This window comes from Neophocaena asiaeorientalis, unplaced genomic scaffold (genome assembly GCF_003031525.2).
Source record: "Neophocaena asiaeorientalis asiaeorientalis breed wild unplaced genomic scaffold, Neophocaena_asiaeorientalis_V1.1 scaffold256, whole genome shotgun sequence".
NCBI classification, from domain to species: domain Eukaryota; kingdom Metazoa; phylum Chordata; class Mammalia; order Artiodactyla; family Phocoenidae; genus Neophocaena; species Neophocaena asiaeorientalis.
Window position 1 is genome coordinate 8,899,301 of NW_020185324.1, and position 15,276 is coordinate 8,914,576.

Sequence of the window (15,276 nt, forward strand, 5' to 3'; positions counted from 1 at the left end):
AAAAAAAAAAAAAAAAAAAGACACTATGACATAGGAGAGAAGAGAAATAATAAAATACAGTCATTGTGGCTGAAGTGATATACAGAGAGAAAGATAATTTCTCTCTGTATATTTCTGCAAGTTTCTGAAAAAGCAAAACAAAAACAAAAAACCCCCCCTGACTTCCATTATCTCTGAGTTGGCTATGCAGCTGCTCCTGGATTTCTGTGGTATTTCTCCACTGTAGTCTTCTAATAAATATCCATTATTTAAGGTGAACTTAGGGAGTCTCTGTCCCTTTCAATTGAAAGAGCCTAAAATATTTCATTATGACAAATGTGCAAAATATTTACAAAGTGCCCTAATTAGTTACCAAAGCAGACTTCAGGTCCTTGACCCTGAAAAGTTGGTAATATAACAGTTAGAATGTACCTAAAGGAAAAGATAAATCATAAATAATAAATGTATAGATATACACATAATCCATGCTTGATGATTTTTCAATGATCTGTAGATATACAGACACACATATAAATCCATAGATAAATACAAGAACAAGGATCACTGTGATATGTTCCTAAATGCAGCAGCTATTCTAACCCTGCATGCCTGGTGGGAAACGTTTTCCCATAAGGAAATGTGCATGGTATTTCAAGGAGGAAGAACTCAGAGCCAGCACTGAAATATGAGAAATTATAGATTAAAGTTTTCAAGGAAAGTATGAGAGAATTTTAATTGAGTGCCAGCTAAGATGCTGACATTACATCAGAGCTCATCACGTATATGATCTTATGTAATCCTTACAAAAAACTCTGGGAAGTTTTATATTATAAATTATAAAAATAAGAAAATTGAGACTCAGGGAGTTTGAAGTAACTTCTCTAAATTCAAGTTTGAAATTGAAATTCATCACTTTCTGGCTCTAAAGTCCATATTCCTTTCATCTCACCAATATGCCTGCTCTTCATTCAACATAATCATCTGACGTCAAAAAGAACATAATAACCTCATTCCCACTAGAGCCCTTGAGTCCTGATGTTTGTGCCCTTACTCTTCACCTTAAAGTTCTAGAAAGGAAATTCTTGCTAAATTGTAAGTGTTGTCAAGGAAGGGATTGCCTTCACTTAATAAAGCGGGGTCTGTCATGCAGTAGGTGGTCAACAAATATTTGTTGAACAAATGCTTTAAAAGAACTTTACAAACATTATCACAGATTACCCCAAACCAACCTTGGCTATCCAAACGCACCTTTGCTGGGTTCACTGCGTTTGCAAAAAAAATAAATAAAGGTGGGTTTTATTCTATTTTTTTACTTTTTCATTTTTTAAAAACTCTTTATGGGAGGCAAACTCATTTAGAAGTTAAGCCTGTGGGCTTTGGAGACAGTGTCTGTATTTGAACCTGACTTCCACTTCACAGCTGTATTGCCTTAAGTTACTTAATCAGTTTCCTAAACTGTAAAGGTTAATAATAGATGATAGGTTTGGTATGAATATTAAATTAGTTAATACTATGAAATATTTAGAACAGTGCCAGGAAATGGATAAACAGTAAATAAATGTGAGCTATTTTAAGGGACCTCAGGGAGTTTTCATTTAATACCACTTCTATTCCTTACCTCCTAGGAAACGGCAGGCCTTTCTCAGATCATTTGTGACCTACCAGGGGAGTTGACAGAATCCTGTAATATGACTGTGCTCATATGTCAGGGGTGGTGGTGTGCGTGAGGGGTATTCCTATCTTGAAGGACCTCACACTAATTAACAAATAGCCTACTTTTGAAAAGGGGCCTTCTGTAAATGGTCTGTTAATTAATAATTTTGGCTTTGTGAACTATATAGATTCTGTTGCAACTACTCTACTCTGCTGTTGTACTGTGCAAACAGTCACAGGCAACAGGTAAACAAATGAGTGTGGCTGTGTTCCAATAAAACTTTATTGACAAAAACAGGCAGTGGGCCAGATTTGGCCCAAGAGCCAACGTTTGCTGACTTCTTCTGTAGACAATGGTGGGTGCAGTGTTCAGAAAATGAGTACACTGCTGGGACAATGGCTTCCCAGATGCACCTTGAATATTACGATTTAATCAGGGGAAGATCATTTAAACTTTATGACAAAAGTTTCTCATTTGTGAGTTGGAATAAATGTCCCAGGACACTCCTTTAAGATTAAGACTCTACTAAGTCTTAGTATGCAAAGGCCTGAAATCCCATGTAGCAAAACCAAAATTAATATTCTATTAAGATTCCTAACTTTTCTACTCATCTTATTCTAAATGGAACCTTGCTTTTCCCACTTAGATTTTCTTTCCCCAACCTGCCTGACAGATGATTTGGAGATTTTATAATGAGATTTAATTAGAAAAGGGGCAAGGCCGGAGGATAAGATGGACATGTTTGCCAGGGCTGGAGAAAATAGTTTTCTGTAAGTTTCAAAGTGAGAAATGAGGGAATATCTATAATATGTAATATAGTATAATATAATATAATATAATATAATATGTGAGAAAAGTAGAAAGGAAGTAAAGTAGTGATGCTGTGTGTAAGAGAAAAGTTTATTTTGAATTGTTTTTCGACAGTGAGCTCTGTGTCTTTAACTGGAGCATCATTCTGTGACTGGACCACATGGGTAATGGCTTCTCAAATATTACACACTTGTAGTCAGTCTAGTACAACCCTAGAGTGAGAAGTGAAGATAGATGACAATGTTACTTAGGTCTGAAGTGGCTGTCATTGTGATTTTTATAAGCCTGCGTTTTGGTTGAGGGGCAGTAGCTTCACATAGAACAATAATAGTTAGCAGCCTGGCACTTTTATATAAACTCAAAAAACATTTCCATCTTCTTAAGTGGGGTAATAGTAATGATGGCTCTTGAACAAAGACCATATCCTTACTCAAAACATCACTAGTTTCAAATTGCATCCTTCCAAGTTGAGTCATTGCATACTTGAAATAGTTCTTTATGAGTTTTTGATATCTTATCCCATTGACAATACTGAGAATTTCAATTTTTTTTCTTATTAATATAAGCATATTTTTTTGGAGTTCTACATTTCTGATAGACTACAATCACAATCTAATTAAGTCTTATTAAAACTTTATCCATTAAAAAAATACATTGTTAGTCTTGCATATTATTTCTAAGACTTCAGAAGGCTTCTTGGTAGCTTCAATATACTCATTTGTCCTACCAAGATTAAAAATGTTTCTTATCTCCAGAATCTACTCTCAAAACTGCTCTTTATGGTAATAGTCCTATTCAGCATCTATAACAGTGCCTAACATACTTAATAAATATCTGTGGAATGAATAAGTAAATGAATAGTCATGGAGAATGACACAGATATACACCTGCATGTGACAAATACTAAACTTGGATGAATTCCCAGTCATAAGAAAACTAAACAAAACCTAACAAAACAAGTCAATGGAATAATTTATGATCCATTGGAAAACTGAGCTTTCTTTCAGGCTTGGGACAAATGGGATGTTGCTTACTTTCAGGATTAGTCTAGGTATCATTTACCATCACGCTTAAAAATCAGTTGGGTTTTGTGTGAAGTGTGGGAATAAGATTCACTGAAAACCCTAAGTTAAAATATTCTTTTTCTTCCCCCTTATCTAACTAATGCCCCCTTCTATCTGCCAGGATTACATAACGGTTATTGAGTGTCTCTGCAACCTTCTTTTCTCTCAGCTCACCTTTGGAATTCTCCAGTTAGAAAGTAATGATTCCTTAGAACATCTGCTCTTAAATTAAACTTTTATTTGCCATGGGGAAGGTTAATAGTGTTTTGGATAAAAAAAAAACAAAACAAAACACTAGGCTCACCATTGTCACAAACATGCTAAAGTTAAACCGTTATCATGTTCTCCTACTTCTCAGAAATAATGCACCTTTTTCAAACACCAATGGTATTGTCTATTGCAGGGCAAAGGTCTTCTCTAAGGTAATACTGCTGGGAACTAAAACAGACACAGACATTGAAATGGTAATACCTTATTCATGACCATATGCTGCTACTGATTTTTGCATCAAGGCATTTATCAATTTATTCCTTTTTTTCTTCTTGTTTCAACAGACTCATACTATTATTATTAAAAGTAAAACATGTAATAGGAAGATGAATAAGTAATCTAATATTCACTGATTGATATATTCAGCAGCTACTATATTACTTTTACCCTGTATAGACATGAGAAATGCATTCATAATAAAATATGATTTAAAAATTAAGTGTAGCTTTTTTAGCGCCACCTGCCCGCAGCACCGCCTTCTGCTCCTCCCGCCGCCGCCCTGAGTCACTGCCTGCGCAGCTCCGGCCGCCTGGCTCCCTGCGCTAGCAACCGATATTTGACGTTCATACAACATGGCAGACATCGACAACAAAGAACAGTCTGAACTTGATCAAGATTTGGATGATGTTGAAGAAGTTGAAGAAGAAGAAACTGGTGAAGAAACAAAAATCAAAGCGCGTCAGCTGACTGTTCAGATGATGCAAAATCCTCAGATTCTTGCAGCCCTTCAAGAAAGACTTGATGGTCTGGTAGAAACACCAACAGGATACATTGAAAGCTTGCCTCGGGGAGTTAAAAGACGCGTGAATGCTCTCAAAAACCTTCAAGCTAAATGTGCACAGATAGAAGCCAAGTTCTATGAGGAAGTTCATGATATTGAAAGAAAGTATGCTGTTGTCTATCAACCTCTATTTGATAAGTGATTTGAGATCATTAATGAACCTACAGAAGAAGAATGTGAATGGAAACCAGATGAGGAAGATGAAATTTCAGAGGAGCTAAAAGAAAAGGCCAAGATTGAAGATGAGAAAAAGGATGAAGAAAAAGAAGACCCCAAAGGAATTCCTGAATTTTGGTTGACCGTTTTTAAGAATGTTGATGTGCTCAGTGATATGGTTCAGGAACATGATGAACCTATTCTGAAGCACTTGAAAGATATTAAAGTGAAGTTCTCAGATGCTGGTCAGCCTATGAGTTTTGCCTTAGAATTTCACTTTGAACCCAATGAATACTTCACAAATGAAGTGTTGACAAAAGACATATAGGATGAGGTCAGAACCAGATGATTCTGATCCTTTTTCTTTTGATGGACCAGAAATTATGGGCTGTACAGGGTGCCAGATAGATTGGAAAAAAGGGAAGAATGTCACTTTGAAAACCATTAAGAAGAAGCAGAAACACAAGGGACGTGGGACAGTTCATACTGTGACCAAAACAGCTTCTAATGACTCTTTCTTTAATTTTTTTGCCCCTCTTGAAGTTCCTGAGAGTGGAGATCTGGATGATGTTGCTGAAGCTATCCTTGCTGCGGACTTTGAAATTGGTCACTTTTTACGTGAGCACATAATCCCAAGATCAGTGTTATACTTTGCTGGAGAAGCTATTGATGACGATGATGATGATTATGATGAAGAAGATGAAGAAGCGGATGAGGAAGGGGAAGAAGAAGGAGATGAGGAAAATGATCCAGACTATGACCCAAAGAAGGATCAAAACCCAGCAGAGTGCCAGCAGCAGTGAAGCAGGATGTATGTGGCCTTGAGGATAACCTGCATTGTAATAGCCTAAACACAGCTATTATTTACTTATAGCCTTATGTTTTTGTATTTTCTCGGTAGACTCGTTTTTTTTTTAAAGGAAAGGAACTGATATTTTAAAGACCAAATTTGTTCTACTTATCATTTTAACTAGTTTTTCTGCCAGATACATTGAATGCACAAATTCTCTCACGCATGTTTGTTCATTGCTACATATTTGGTCCTTCCTGGAGTATTTTTATCTTGTAACTATTAGATTACAGTTATGAAAATGAACAGAACTGTGAAATAAACCAGATTTTTTGTCTTGCTAATTTTTTTCCTGAAGAACCAAAGTATTTTTTCAGCGGGTAGTTGAATGGGTTTAAGTTCGCTTGCACTAGCTGTGCCTTTCATTACTTTGTTACAGAAATACAGTGACTTATACTAAGACAATTCATCATTTAAAAAACAACACTTGTCAAGACAAGTATATGGTTAAGAATTTCCAGTAAGACCACACCTGATAACTTAGATTGTTAATGGATTTTTGTATTTCAGGTGACAGTTACTATAAAGAAATCTTATTAACTAATAGTATGGTTATTGGTTACCACAGGGAGGTGAATAAAACCTAGTATTTTCAGAAAAAAAATTAAGTGTAATAGCTATTCTATTCACTTATAACTTATTTGAAAAAAAAATACTGGAGATACTATATTTAGAACAAGTCAACAATAGAGTGAAAAAGAATGGATCTGAAAGAAATATAAACTTAATAAACTTATCAAGTTCATATTATGTGCAATGTGCTTCAAATATACAGATGGTTAATAATTTAGAATTTACAGAGACAAATTAAAAATTATTACGCTCACCAACCATATCAATAATTCCATCAAATATAAGTGCTCTAAACACACCAATTAAAATACAGAAATTTTTAGACTGGATTAAAAAATAGGACTGTACTATACGCTACTGAAAAGAAACTTACTTTAAATATAAGGGCATAGCTAGATTAAAAGTGCAGAAAAAGATATATCCTTCAAACACCCAAAAGAAAGGGACTATTTTTAATATCAGACAAAGTAGGTTTCAGAACACTGTAAAGAGAGACATTACATAGTGATAAATGGGTCAAACTACCAAGAAAATATAAAAATACTAAATGTGTAAGCATCTAATAGAGCTTCAAAATACATGAAGCAGAAACTAATAGAAGTAAAAGGAGAATTAGATAAATCTGCAATTATAGTTGGAGACTTCAACACTCTTTGCTCAACAATTGATAGAACAAGGAGACAGAAATCATCAAGTATACAGGAGATATGAAAAACACTATTAAACAACTTGACCTATAAATTGTTATTTATAGAACACTCCACCAATAACCACAGAATACTTATTATTTTCAAGTGCACAAGAAATTTTAACCACGATTGACTCTACCTTGGGCAATAAAATAAGCCTTAAAAATGTAAAAGAATAGAAATTATGTAAAGAATGTTTTCTTTCTATAATATACTAATGTAGAAATCAATATATATTTTTTTAATCTAGAAAATTCCCCAGTATTTGGAAATTAAGCCACACATTTCCAAGTGAACCCATGGATGAAATAGAAGTCATAAGGGAAATTAGAAGCATTTTGAATTGAATAAAATTGAAAACACAACAGATCAAAATTTGTTGGGTGTAGTTAAAGAAATATGTAGAAGGAAATTTATATAATTAAATTATTATATTAGAAGAGAAGAAAGACTCAAATCAATTATCTAATCTTATCTTCCATCTTACAAAACTGGAAAGAGAAAAGCAAGCAAAAGGAAGGAAATAATAAAGATAAGAGCAGAAATAAATAATGTAGAAAACAAGTAAACAATACAGAAATCAATAAAACCAAAAGCTAGTTCTATAAAAAAGATCAGTAAAATTGATAAACCTCTAACCAGACTGACCAAAGAGAAAAACAGAAAGAATATAGAAAATCAAGAATGTAAAGGTAGTCATTATCTCAGATCCTACAGACTTTAAAAAAATAATAAGAGAATATTAAGCTCAATTTAATGACCATAAATTCAACCACTTAGATGAGATGGACTAATTCTTTTAAAGATACAAAGTACCAACCATCATTCCAAAAGAAATAAATGATCTGAATAGTTTGATGTCAGTTAAAGAAATAGAAGTTAAAGACTTCAAACTAAGAAAACTCCAGGCGCAGACTGCTACCTTAGTAAATTCAATTAAACATTTAACAACAATAACATCAAAAAATTCCACACAAATTCTTCCAAAATATAGGAGAGAAGGGAATACTTCCTAACTTATTTTATGAGGCTAGCATCATGCTGATACCAAAATCAGACAAAGACATCACAGGAAAAGAAAATTATAAAGCAATATCCCTTATGATCCATAGGTGCAAAAACCCTCAACAAAACAAAAGCAAATCAAATCCAGCAATGTTTTATACATTGTGATAAGACATCAAGATCAAACGGGGATTATCTCAAGAACACAAGGCAGGTTCATTTGGAAGTCAACCTGGGAATGGTGATTGCATTCATTCATGGTAAAAAACAAAAACAAAAAAAACCCACAAAAACCCTGCAAACTGGAATAGGGAGGAATATCATTGCTAATGTATAGTATTTACAAAACGAAGAAACCAAAACTACAGCTAATAGAACAGAAAGGAAAAGATAAAATGGTCTTTATTCACAGACAACACATAGAAAAGACTGCAGAAATCTTTAAAAAGAAATAAAACAACTGCCTGAACTAAGTTCAAACTTGCAAAATACAAGATCAATGTACAAAAATCAAATGTATTTCTATTTGTAAGATGTCAATTTTTCCCAAACTGATCTATAAGATCAACATACGTGTGGTATAGTAATAAATATATCTGGTCACAGGCAAGGCCCAAGGAAGTCTCCTGGGTCTTTTTGTGGTGAAGAACTCTTCTAGTGCAGATACCCAGAAGGTTCTGAGATCCTCTTACACGTGGCCTCCAGCTGGGGATGACTTTAAAACTCCCTGTGGTGATGGATGTTAACTAGATTTATTATTATTTCTATATATTGTTTCACTATATATATATATATATATATATATATATATATATATATATATATATATATATATATATATATATATATATATCTCAAATCATTATGTTGTATACCTAAAACTAATATACTGTTATATCACAATTATATTTTAATTAAAAACATATTCTTAAGGATCCAAGATGGCATCTAAATTCCTTCTGAAAATAATACACAGCAGCAATAATAGCAAAAAAACAAACAAACAAAAAGAACTTCAACAACTCCCCAAGAGACAACTGTGAACCACATGAACTGTGGAATGTCACATTATAGTTAAAATCAAAGTGTTGAAAATTATTTCTGAACACGACTTTCAACATTGACTAAAAATTTTTGTGTACCATGACACTTTTTATAATTCTGTAAGATTAGATATTAACGTACAAAAAACTATATATAACATATGAATTATATTTGTCAGATGAGACAAATAATGTCTGTTTGGTACAGAAGATTAATCCCAAAGGTTTCAGTTTAATTGCCTCTAGGACAGTAAATATATTTTATCTAAATTGGGCAAAAAAACCCCATAAACTCATGAGCCAATGTGACACATTATAGGAGGGAGGTATATAAAATGTTATGGAAGCTTTGTGAACAGGCATAATTGAGTATAGGAGGGCATGACACCAATGAGCTCCTAAATGTCAAAGGTACTGTTCTTTACTTATCCTCTACGGTTTCTCCGTTGCATCTCACATTGCTGAAAATATTATTAATCAACTTGAATTAATTCACTCACATTTGAAAATTAGAGGTTTTCACATCATAATACAGATTCTTCCCTTCTCTTGAAACATTGGAATGTAAGGCAACACTTGATTTGCATGCATACAGGGCAACAATGAGCTGAATAGGACCAGTAGCTGATCCCTATGCATGAGCAAAATGCTTTCTGATTTGCAAAAACAGGCATTATATTTTGATTCCTGGCATGGTGGCTAAGCACTTGGGAAAAACTGGTTTTCCTGAAAGCAAACACAGTATCAGCACTATAATTAGGAGATTCAGATTGGAGTCAGCGGCAAGAGTTGGGGGGACTGAACCTGATACTCCTGAATTAATCTGGAAAGGGTTTAATGCATCCACAGGTTAGTAGCACGCCATGGTTCCCAAAGGAAGCCAGTACGAAACCTCTCTGAAGTAAATTGTTGGGAAATATTTCTTGTGGGTCTCCTATTTCTGCACATCTTGTGAGCAGAAGCACTAATTGTGCTAGAGACTATCTTTTCAAGAATATTTGTAGAGCGAAAAGCCTTGGAAGACAGAGGCTATATCTCCCTAAGGAGTAAAGGTTATGTTTGTGTATTATCCAACATAATCAAGATAGTATCTCCCTCTGGATCACAGGACAGGCATGCCTAACAACCATCATAAAAGAGTCAGGTTCCCTAAGCTCAAGGTATTCATCACATAAAACAATAACATGGGCAGGTGTCACGTGGCCCTCTTCACTTGGCCCTATGCATATTTGCACCTGAGAAATCTGCACAACAAAATGTGGACCCTATGGCTGCTACCATTGCTGTGAGTAATGAAGTCCTTTTGTCTCTGACCCAGCAGTGTTGTATCTTCTGCCAGTATCTATGAAACGGTGGTAGGCTAAGTTAATAGCCAGCAAGTAGGGTAAAATGTCACACCCTTCACAGTTCTAGCCTTTTAAAGGACATTTGGCTATAACTACTAACATTCAAAATGCATATGCAATTTGACCGAGGCACTTTACTTCTAGGTTTCTAACTTAGAGCCACATTTGCTTATAGACATAAAGGCACACTAGGATATTTATTGCAACGTTGTTTGGACTTAAATATACACATAGGATAACTCTAGGCTAAATTGTTGGCTAAATTGTAGGACATTCATTGGTTACCTGAAATGACTATATAATGTCCTATTTAGTCACACATATCTATAATGGCTAAATTATCGGACAGCCATCGGTTGTATGAAATGAGGTCAAGCTATGTACACTTAGGTGGAAAGATTTTCTGCTCATATATTAGGTAAAAAAAGCAAACACAAGTGAAAGTCGCATGATGCTTCTGGTATAATACCATGTACATTAAAACTATCCCCAATATTATATTTCCAAATTCATAACGTATATATAATATCTATAACACATTATAGGTAATATATATACAATATCTATATTATTATAATATATAAATTCTGAAATGTCTGCAAAACTCTTAACAGGTTACTGCTGGAGAGGGGACTGGAATTGGGAAGTGACTGCCTAGTTGTCAAGGGCTTTATTTACCAGAATTGATTGAATTTCTAACAATATCGATATATTTGTTATACTGATATGACATAATTTAATATATTGTCATATTACATCAAATAAATGTATTTATATAGACATTACTCAGTCATTACAAAATTAATAAATACTCATTACCCATTAATACCCCAAAGTCACACTCATGATGGTGACTCTCTGTCTGCAAATTACATTCCTTCTCTTCTCCCAATGCCAGTGTGCTCTCTTGCTTCCTGTACCTGGTTTCTGTTCTTTTGTCCCATTAATGTTTATTATTATCAGTCTCATCATTATTATTTAACCTTTTACAATTATTAACATAGTTCTGGATATTTACAGCAAAGTTACTAATGATAAAAATAATTGTCATAACAACCGTATTATGGTATCCCAGTGATTTATATACGCTCATGGCATTGTGCGGATCTTACACACTATTAGAGAAAAATATAACATAATACAACAGTTTTTGGAAACAAATTTGAACGTATTTTGTAAACTTAATCACTTGAACATCTTATAAGCCACTGATTCTACTCCTAGACAGACTTTTACACATGGTCACCAGGAGAAATACACAAACACGTTTACGGTGGTATTGTTCACGCTGTTTAAAAGCAGGAAACAACAGAGATGTCTATAGACTAAATAATCAATACATACACTGTGGTATAGTCATACCGCAGGGGATTTATGTAATAGTGAAAAAGAACAAAGTTTAATAAAATGTCATGGGTAATTCTCGGAAACATAATATTTAGTAGAAAAAGCAAGTGGGAGATAGTACAGAAAATAATATTTTAATGAAAAATTTTAAAAAATTGTGCATGTATAAACATGTGATAAACCTTTGTAAATGCCAGTACAATGATATGTGATAACAAAGCAGATCATGTACATATTTGTTGGGGGCACATGATGGGAGAATTAAGGAGCAGTAAATGCAACCATGTTGGTGATATTTTAGTTCTCCACTTAGGTGCTGGTTCATGACTATTCATTTTCTTATTTGCTTCACAATTTACAAATATATACAGTGAGAATATGTACATTTTTTCATATATAACAAAATATTACATATCCATGTAAAAGTACCTTGCATATCACCAATCATCTTTGCATTGAATAAATGTCCCTGGACTATATCTGTCTTAGTTTTTGGAAGTTATTTTGCAAGGAGATAGCTTAGCTTCTGTCTGGTTGGGTTTTGTGTTTTGAAGGTAACTAACCATCTTTTGTGTCAAGCCCATGTGTCCATGTTCAAAGCTCCTCTTGAGTAAGGATCAAGCAGGCAGTAGATATATGCTTATAGGATGCATTTTCACAATTGTGAATTATAGTTTAAAAAATAAAAATATGCTATGCTGGGAATAGCATAGGTGCTACTGGAAGTTTCATGCTGTGTAATGGAAGTTAGGATTATTTTTTATGCCCCACGGTTTCTATAAGTAAAATTAACCAGACAGCAATTATCACTTCATTGAAGGGATAAGTCACTGTGACATGTACAGCTGAGATCAAACGCATTGCTTTTGCAATGCGAATTAATTAGAGTGGGAGAAAGCTATACTGAAGGGTTAGGATGCACTGCAAATTTGAAAAACTCTGTATTGTAAGCAACTCAGGGGAAATGTGTTCCAATTAGTGTATAATGTTAATATGCAATGATCTTATTTATATACAGGTTCAGAACTCTGAACATTACCTTCATCACATTACATTCTGAAGGGAACGTTCTTGTCCTGCCTCCAGGTATATTACTAAGCAGGTCCATTCCCTCTTTCAATATTTAGTGTTGACAGTCTCAGAGATAAGAATCTGCAGGGAGATCAGCTCCGTGCTTTGTGACCACCTAGAGGGGTGGGATAGGGAAGGTGGGAGGGAGACGCAAGAGGGAGGCGACATGGGGATATACGTGTATGTATAACTGATTCACTATGTTATACAGCAGAAACTAATACACCATTGTAAAGCAATTATACTCCAATAAAGATGGTAAAAAAAAAAAAAAAGAATCTGTAGTGAACTCACAGTGGTATAATGTATAGTTCCTACTCTTAAGGACCTGTTGATCTCATATTATATTACTAACTCTGATTTCCAAATTCTCATTTGCACTGTGTGTATAATCATTCACAGTAATCTGATTGCTTAGTTATTTACAATGCAGTAGCTGGACTTCACACAGATATAAACTCCTTGATGTGAAAGCAGGTTTATTTTGTTAATTTTTATTATGACTATTTTTGTTTAGAAACAATAAAAAAAAATTTGTAAATCAAAGAGTATCCAAGAAGTTGATATGAAATTTGAACCAACTGGCCAACATAAATGAAGAGAGACAGAGTAGAGAGAAGGAAAGCAAGAACTTCAACAAATGAACAATCACGATGCTCAGCAAACAAATATCTAATATTGTAGACATAATAAAGTATTTTTCAGAAAGACCTGAGCATAAACAGACACGAGAATTCAACTGCTGGGTGAAATTTGGGATATTAGCTAGATACTCGTTTCTCATTTTTAAGAAGACATATAGAACATTAATTACAGACAGATGATGTTCTTAAATGAGCAGAAGGATTTTGCTGGCAGTTCTATAAAAATACACCCACACAGATACGATTAGCATCCTCACCTCCCATGAAATCAAGAATGGGGATGGAAGGGGATTCTGAAGGTATTCACGATGCATTAATGAGGCAGCAGAGCAAGGTGTGATGATAAAACCAAGTGTCTGCGTGAGATTGTCATGACTGACATTTACAAAACAGAGAAACTAATAAGATAATTATTATCTTTTGTAGCACTTGGTTAAAAAAAATAATTCTAAAGCATTAAAACCATGCCATTTTTGAAAAACAACTTGTGAAGCTGAAGACTTGAGATGTGACATGTGTCTGTCACTTATGCATGCTCCCTCACTCAGTTATTCCTAAATAATCATATGATTAAACCACAGGTAGACTAAGTGAGTGTATTTTTACTTTACATCGTTAATAGGGGAGGAAATTATACCTTGACTATACCTATAGAAAATCTTATTTTAATTATTCCAGAATTCTAGAATTAATAGCAATTTTAATATTTTTCTCTAAATCCACTATCTTCAGTAATTGATGTAAATTAAACAATGACACTCTCTGATATGCCAACAAGATTTAAGGCTATATTTGGTATCTGAAGAAAACCCAAAAAACAGAAACGAAATCACGACTCTTTCGAGGTAGATTTGATTTAGTGCCTATCATAAATGAGAAAAAAAAATGAACTATCTGTCAAGACAAAATTGTACTGATCAGTGTTTCAAAGGCAGGCATACAGGACCTTCTTTTAAATTTAAATATTTGCCTGGACATTTATATGATTATTAAAGATCACAGCTAGAGTTTTTACTGCATATGTTTTATAAATATCTAGGTTATAGCTGCTACTCTATTTTTAATAGTTTTTTTTTAATTTTTATTTTTAAGAGTCTTACGATAGATTATTTCCTGTCATTCATATAGGAGAACAAGAAGTAGGAAGTCCTGATGTACCTCTATTTTCTTTTAAATTGACCTTTCTATGACTACCAACAGGTGGTGCCTGGGTAGGGGCAATGCTCTAAACAAAGTAAATGGCCAATTGGAGCCACTGAACCAAAGTCACACTGCTGCAACTGTGGCTTCTTCCAAGTCATTCAGAGATAACTGCCGGCAGTAGAGAGAGGTGGCCTTCAGCCATTTGGCATTCACCAGCATGTAGGCCAGATCTGCTCCAAGAACCTAATCACCATCAATCAGCAAGATAACAACTTACCCTCTCATTGATTCAGAGCTGAGACATTCACTTTCCCACCATGGTTGCTCATTACATAGATACTTTAGCCCATGTGGAAAACATTTTCTTAAATATATAGACTACAATAGTTTTACAATATAATCATACATGGAAGTTACCTATCATAAGTGATTCTGATCCCACTGAACAAATTAGTATTTTTAGTGAATTAAGCTGCTGGAGATTTTCCCCTCAATTTTGGGAATGACACTCTGAAAAAAAATAAAAATGGCACAAACAATATAACTACAAAAACAATGTTTGTGAATTGCTGGATTTTTTAATCTGATGGAGTTAGCTAACTTTTTAATCTAATCAATATTATTTTCTAATGGTGTTTTACTCTCTGACACAATTTGAGCAAAAGGGCTTAGGAGAAGTCTTTTAGTCACTTATTTTCATTGGAGGAGAGCTGTTTGTTTGTTTCATCGTACCAACTTCATGGACAGCATAATGATACTGGATAAATTGTCTCAAGCCAATGTCTTTTAAAAGAGATTCATCAGACCTCTGCTTAAGTTAGAAGAATCTTGGTTAGTCATTTTGGATTAAA

At 34.1% G+C, this 15,276-nt stretch overlaps 1 protein-coding gene and 1 pseudogene across 1 annotated transcript in view; one reads left to right on the plus strand and one right to left on the minus strand.

Moving 5' to 3' along the window:
• The window catches only part of PTPRD (protein tyrosine phosphatase receptor type D), a 1,004,024-nt gene that overhangs the window by 732,768 nt on the left and 255,980 nt on the right, over positions 1-15,276 (minus strand). The gene's annotated exons all lie outside the window — the stretch shown is intronic.
• LOC112392500 (nucleosome assembly protein 1-like 1 pseudogene) lies at positions 4,326-5,571 on the plus strand (annotated as a pseudogene).